This window comes from Chiroxiphia lanceolata, chromosome 16, assembly GCF_009829145.1.
Source record: "Chiroxiphia lanceolata isolate bChiLan1 chromosome 16, bChiLan1.pri, whole genome shotgun sequence".
Classification (NCBI taxonomy): Eukaryota; Metazoa; Chordata; class Aves; order Passeriformes; family Pipridae; genus Chiroxiphia; species Chiroxiphia lanceolata.
The window spans coordinates 14,766,258-14,772,647 of NC_045652.1; positions in this window are offsets into that span (position 1 = coordinate 14,766,258).

Below are 6,390 nucleotides of genomic sequence, written 5' to 3' on the forward strand. Positions count from 1 at the left end.
AAGAAATTTTCCATAATATCCAACCTGAACCTCCCCTGCCTCAACTTGAGGCCATAAGCTGCACGTTGTGCTGAAGATGTGTCTCCAAAAGATCCAAAAGCTGGATCTTTTCTCCCCATGGATAGATCACTTGGCCTAAAAAGAGAGAGAGCGAGAGCGAGCTTTCCCTTTCCTCCAGCCTTGCCTTGTTTCTGTCCTTGGATAACACCACCTGGATCCACATTTCTGTTCAATAAAACATCTCTGCTTTCTCAGAGCCACCAACCATTCAGAGTGATGGACTAAAAAAAACAAACACACTGAAGGAGTGCAGAGGAAACAGCAATTTTTAAAACAAACAAACAAAAAGAAAACCCCCAAACAAAAAAAAAAAAAACCAAACAAAACACCCCCCAAACAAACAAAAAAAACAAACAAAAAACCCCCCAAACAAACAAACAAAAAAAAAACCAAAAAAACCCCAAAAAAAAACCCCAAACAAACAAAAAAACCCCAGAAGTGCAGAGCTCACAAAAAAAAAATAAAAAAAATAACCAGAAGTGCAGAGCTCACACCAGACTCGGGTTTAGTGAACTTCCTGGGGTTGGCCAACATCCACCTCCAAAACCATGGAACTCCAAGGAAAAATCAATGCCTGTTCCTGCAGCCACAGCCACCAAAGAGGTTGATGGTGGATTTGGGGTAGGAGGGATCCCACCAGCCACAGGGAAGAGGGACAGGGGAGGAAGGAGACCATCATCATCCCGTTGGGATCCTCCCCAGGACAGGAGGTTTCTCCAAGCTGTGGTTCTCACCCCTGAGGTTTAAAAACACCTCTTTTATTCTGTTTTCTCCCTGTTTCACCTCTTTCTCCTTGTGACACTAAGACAGCCTGGCCTAAATGTGAACTCAGCTCTAGCAAGGCAAGGCACAGACCCTCTGATTCCCATGTGTCCATGATTAACTCCGTCACACACGTGGATATTTTTCCCAACTTTTCTCACACGCTCTTCAAGATTCCCTGTGGAATTCCCCAGAGGAGTTGGCAGCAGCCTTGTCTCCAAAAGTAGGGAATGAGGGGGAAAGGGCCCCAAGCCTGGCCCCTCCTGCCCATGGCACTGCATCCTGCTGCAGCCCAGCCACATTCCACCTCCTGCATCCCCCTGGAAGCGCTCCCAGTTCCCCACAGCTCCAAGGCTGGCACGGGAGCAGAGTGAGGAGGAGGGAAGGAGATAAAGTTGTGCTTCCAGCTGAGATTTAAAGCTGCTGAGTCAATGAGGCAGAGAGGGAGCAGAGGGGAGAGAGAGAGCGGTGCAATAACTACTCTGTCTTCAGCCAGCAAAGATGAACAAATTGGCTCCAAATCGCCCTCCTTCATTTCAGAGCTGGCTGGACACCCCTCATCCATCAGCTGCATGCCAGGAGCCCTCCATCCTCATCCTCCCTCCTCAACCACGAGGCACAAACACAAAAGAAGAGCTGAGGCTCAACCCAAGCTCCACGTGGTCCCCACACAGGCACCCTCAGCTCTTCCCAACCCAATTTTCCCCACTTTGCAGCAACATCCATCCCTTTCCTATTAATCCACTCTCCCAGTGTGCTTATTATTTAAGCTCTGCATTACTTAACTCTCCCCACCCCTGTTTGGAGACACAGTTTGCAGAAAAGGTACGATGCAGAATAAAACTGTATCTTCTCATTTGTTTGGGGGGCTAATTACCACTTTTATTGGGTTTCTGGGCACGAGCACGTGCTGCACATTCTGCAGGGCACAGCTGGCACACCAGGAAGTGATCCTGGGAGCAGCACAAATTTCACACTTTGCTTTTCAAAGTGTGGGGAAAAGAAATAATAATTGGTCGTTAGGCACGGAACAGATCCCATTTGTCAACCTGTTTTCCTGGGTTTAGTGGCAGGATGTGGGTTTTCCCCATAGTCCCTCATCACAGGGCTGCCCCAAGCAAGTTGAAATGAGCTGAGCTTAAAGAGGGCATTATTGGGATGATGATGCTTTTGCTGTTCCTCTTAAATTATGGAATAATCCCTTGCTATGGATGAGTGTAAAGGGCTCTGAATTCGTGGGAGAGCAGCACTCCGTATCCTTATATCCTCCCATATCCTAGTTTTACCCTCTAGGCCTCATCCCAAGGGCTTCTGAGGTATTTTACACTCCTTTACCAACAGATCCATGGATTTCCACCCTGTATTTCCACTCACAGTCCTTCCATTCCTGCACATCACAGGAATTGGTGCTCCCCAGGATGCTCTGCCCAGACAGAACCCTCACCACGGGGCAAGGCTGCACAAAATACCCACAAAACACCAAGGAGCCAAGCCCAAACCATGCAGGAAACACCCTCCTAAACCTGGGCTCAGCTTCAGCACAGCCCTAAACACTCCAAGTTGTAAAAAGACACAGCAATGTGCTTTTTCCTCATGGAAAAGGAAGGGGAAGAAAACTTCTCAACCTCTCTTTTGTTTAGGAAAATAACACACACCGCGAGGTGTCATGAAAAGATTAATTTGCAGCACAACGGGAGAAAAAGGCCTTTTCTGAACCCAGAAATAACAATTAAACAGCTCCCCTGGGAGAGAGGAGCAGTGACAGGGGTGCAGGGAGAGGGCAAACACCCAGGGGTGCTCCTGGGCACTGCCAGGAGCCCCCCTTGGCCAAGGAAACATCTCCCTCCTCATAAACCCCGAGTGGCTGCGTGGGATTAACTCCCACAGGTTGGAGACAACAAAAAACACTGTCTGGAGCAAGCAGGGAAAGGTTTCCTGGAGCCAGGGATGGTATCTTGGCAAGCAGAGCCCCAGGGAAGAAGCTCATCCCGCTGGCACTTGGCCACCAAACTCTCCCTCCTATTAAAACGTCGGCCCTTTGCTGGTTGGGAAGCAAAAGGCCAGGGATTTGTTTTTCCAACACAGCCTTGGTTCCTCACAGAGGAATCAAAGTCTCAGCAAAGCCACCTACGCAATTTAAATCCTGATTTAAATCCCCCTGAGCAGAGCAGTGCAGAGGTACAGGTACCCTGCACGTGGAAGCAGCAAGGAAGGATCATCCCGGGCAGGGATGGTGCCCAGGGTGAGGAACTGGCACCAAGAGAAGGGCTCAGGGTGATGGAACACCCAGCTCAGGTGTGGTGGCAGCACCAAGCCCCTGCTCCTCCTGCTTTCCATCATTCCCAGCTGCAGCAGCCCCGGTCGTGGCCCTCAGATGGGATTTTGGGGGATGGCACCTCCTCCCCTTCTCCATGGCCAGGCTGTCCTGCATCTCATCACCCCCTCCAGGTGCCCATCCCTGTGACAATTCACCTGGTGCTGCCCAAACACTGTATTTCCAGGAGGATTTATCCCACAGGGATCAGCTCTGGTGCTGATCCCAGAGCTGGGAGCAGGAACTGCCACCCCGGGGCTGAAGGCACCCGAGGCTGCACCTCCCCAGCCCTGCAAACACAGCCATTCCAACTCCAAAGTCCAGCCACTTCCAGAAAGCTCCTCATGGTCCTTACGGCCAAGATGTTCCTCCAAATCACTGGTTTTATGGAAAACTCCTTTCCATGCAGGATGCATTTCATCCCAAGGGAGAAGGATGGCTCCTGGAAGCAGCTCCTGAGCTGCCAGGCACCTGGGTGAAGGTTTGATTCTCTAAGCCTCATCCCAAGAACCTCAGACATATTTTACAGCCCTCTACAAACAGATCCCTGGATTCCCATCCCATATTTCCACTCACAGGACGATCCTTCCTTTCCTGCACATCAAAGGAATTGGTGCCCCCCAGGATGCTCTGCCCACAGAGACCCCTCAGCACACAGAGAATACATTTATTTCCTAACTCACTGCTCTGCCCTGGACTTCTTCAAACACCAAAGACACGAAGCACCACATCCCTCCAGCACAGCCTGATGCTCTCCCAGGACACCCACCCCACAGCCTGCCTGCTTTTGGAATGAGATCTGAAAAGCTGGAGTCACGTTCACCTCAACATCAGATATTCATTTTTGGCCAAGGAGCATCTGTGCAGCCAGCAGGGAAGGGGCCTGATCAGTCCCACGCCGACTTCCCACGTCAGGTTGGGTTTTATTTAACGGGATGGCTCTCCCAGGTCATACATCTCTAGCAGCCCGGGCTGAAGGAAGCGTTGCCTGATGTTTATAGTAACAAATCTGATAATCAAATACAGGCTGGTAAATGACAAACTGTTTATTTTCCCCCTCACATGAGGAATTCTTATAAAACCGCTGAAACGTTCCATTTAAAAGTCATTTACGTGGCGACGCTCTGGGTGTTGCCATAAATCAGGGGAGAAACGGCCTCAGGAACCATTTCAGAGCCTCAAAATAATCCCAAACAGGAATTTTCTCTTCACGCTTCAACTGAGGAACATACAAGTGTATATATGTATATTTTTTCCCCCCCTTAATTCAGACAAAAGGATAAATGGGAATTTTGAGACACAAGCAGAGCAGCACGAGCCCAGGGCTGGTTGGATGCTTCCACCTCCCTGTCCTGGTGGGATCACAGCAGACTCTGGATCCTCTAAAATTTCCTTCCTTTGGGGCATCCAAGTAGGGGAGCCCAGCCAGGCATTTAAGGCACAGGGAACAAGATAACACCCGAAATTATGTCCATACCTTCCCAACTGGTGCCACTAAAGGAATGCAACTGGGTCAGCCCAAGGGTTTATCCACCTCCTGTCCTTGGCAGGGTAAATACACAGAGAAAAAGAACACAGAAACAGGGGATAGTAAAGCAATAACCTTCCCTGTATTCAACAACCAGTGGGATCTCTTGATCCAAAGGTCAGTACAATAAATAAAACTGAATTAAACTTCCAGACTTTACCAAAGAAGCACCAGATTCCTGCTAGAAAATGTTAAATATCATTTTTCCAAGCAATGGCACCAGAGGCATTCAAACTGTACCAGATCCTGACCACACTCCAACCTCACTGATGTCCACAAATATCTCCAGGGGGAAGTTCTGCTCCAGATTAGGAAGATCAGTAGCCATTCATGTCAGAGCAGGTGGAAAAGGAAGATCATGGGAGCAGAGTCAGGTCCCCATGGGTTTGTTTCTGGATGTGGAATCCTCTCATCAGCACGCCCAAAACCTTCAGCTGGAGGACAACAGAGCCCTCAAAGCTCTTCATGCTCAGAATTCAGACACTTCCAGGAAAAAAAGGGACCAAAAAAAAAAAAAAATCCCTCCTTTCCCAGCCTGCTCTAATTTGAAGGATGTCAGCAGGGAAAGCCAGCTGAGATCCCACCCTTCCCCCAGCCAGGGAACTGGGTGTCCACCCACATCTCACTTCAGATCCTAATTTGCTCCCAACTCACCATCCGTGCTCAGAACCTTCCCTGGGAGCTCCAGCAGCCAAGGGTTGGTATCAAGTGGCCACCTGGCTCCTGCGACCTGTCCCTGCATAGCCAAGGATGGCAGTGCTCCTGGAGCAGGGGGTCATCAGGCACACATGGAAAAACACCAAGAGCAGGGTGTTTTTCCAGCCAAAAGAGGTTCTCCAGGTTCAGCACTATCCAGGAATTTGAGCAACACTCAGACCCCCCATGAACACACATCTCCCTGATCCCAGGAAGCATTGCTAGGAATCTGGGATACCCAAGGGCTGCCTCCTAAGACCCAAAGGATTTGTGTCCAACAGTGGCAGGTCAGGAGAGTCATCCATTATCCACATTCCAAAGGCTGGTAGGAGCTGCTGGATCTGCCCTAGGAGCTGCAGCCATGAGTTTGTGAACTGGGATAAAGCACTTCCACCCACCAGAAAGGCCAAGCAGACCCTGCCCACAGCCCTGGGACCTCACAGTGAGTTTAGTCAATGCTGACATTATCCCAAAGTTCCTCCAGCCCTCTGCAAAGAGCATCTGGAAAAACAGGAACCAACCATACTTTTATCAAATAGGCACAGAATTAAGGACCATTCCAGAAGCACTCAGATAAATGTGGAGCTTTCTTCAGGCCCAAGTGATTCCCTCCAGAAAGGCTGAGATCTGCACAGCTGCCCCTGGATCCAGCCTGCCGGATTCCCGTTCATATTCACAGGCCGGAGAGAACAAGAACTTCCACGGGAAGACTGATTTTTTCCTCGCCTTTCTTTCCAATGGCCAGACTGAATCTCTTCAGGGTGGAAGTTCAGTCGGGCTCTGAATGAGGAGCTGAAGCTTTTGGAAGGCTCTTGGCTCCCCAGCCCGCGGGAAGGGCAGCGCGTCGCGGCGTTCCAGGGAAAACAACACGCGGAGCCCGATTGATCCCGTCCTTCTTGGCAGCCCTGTGGCACACACCAGGGCCGGGAGCCTTTTTAGGGATGCTGGTCCAGGCATTCCAAGGCAGACAGCATCCCGTGGATGTCTGGTGCCCTCGCTGCGGCAGGCGGGGCGGCGGTTCTTTGGCACC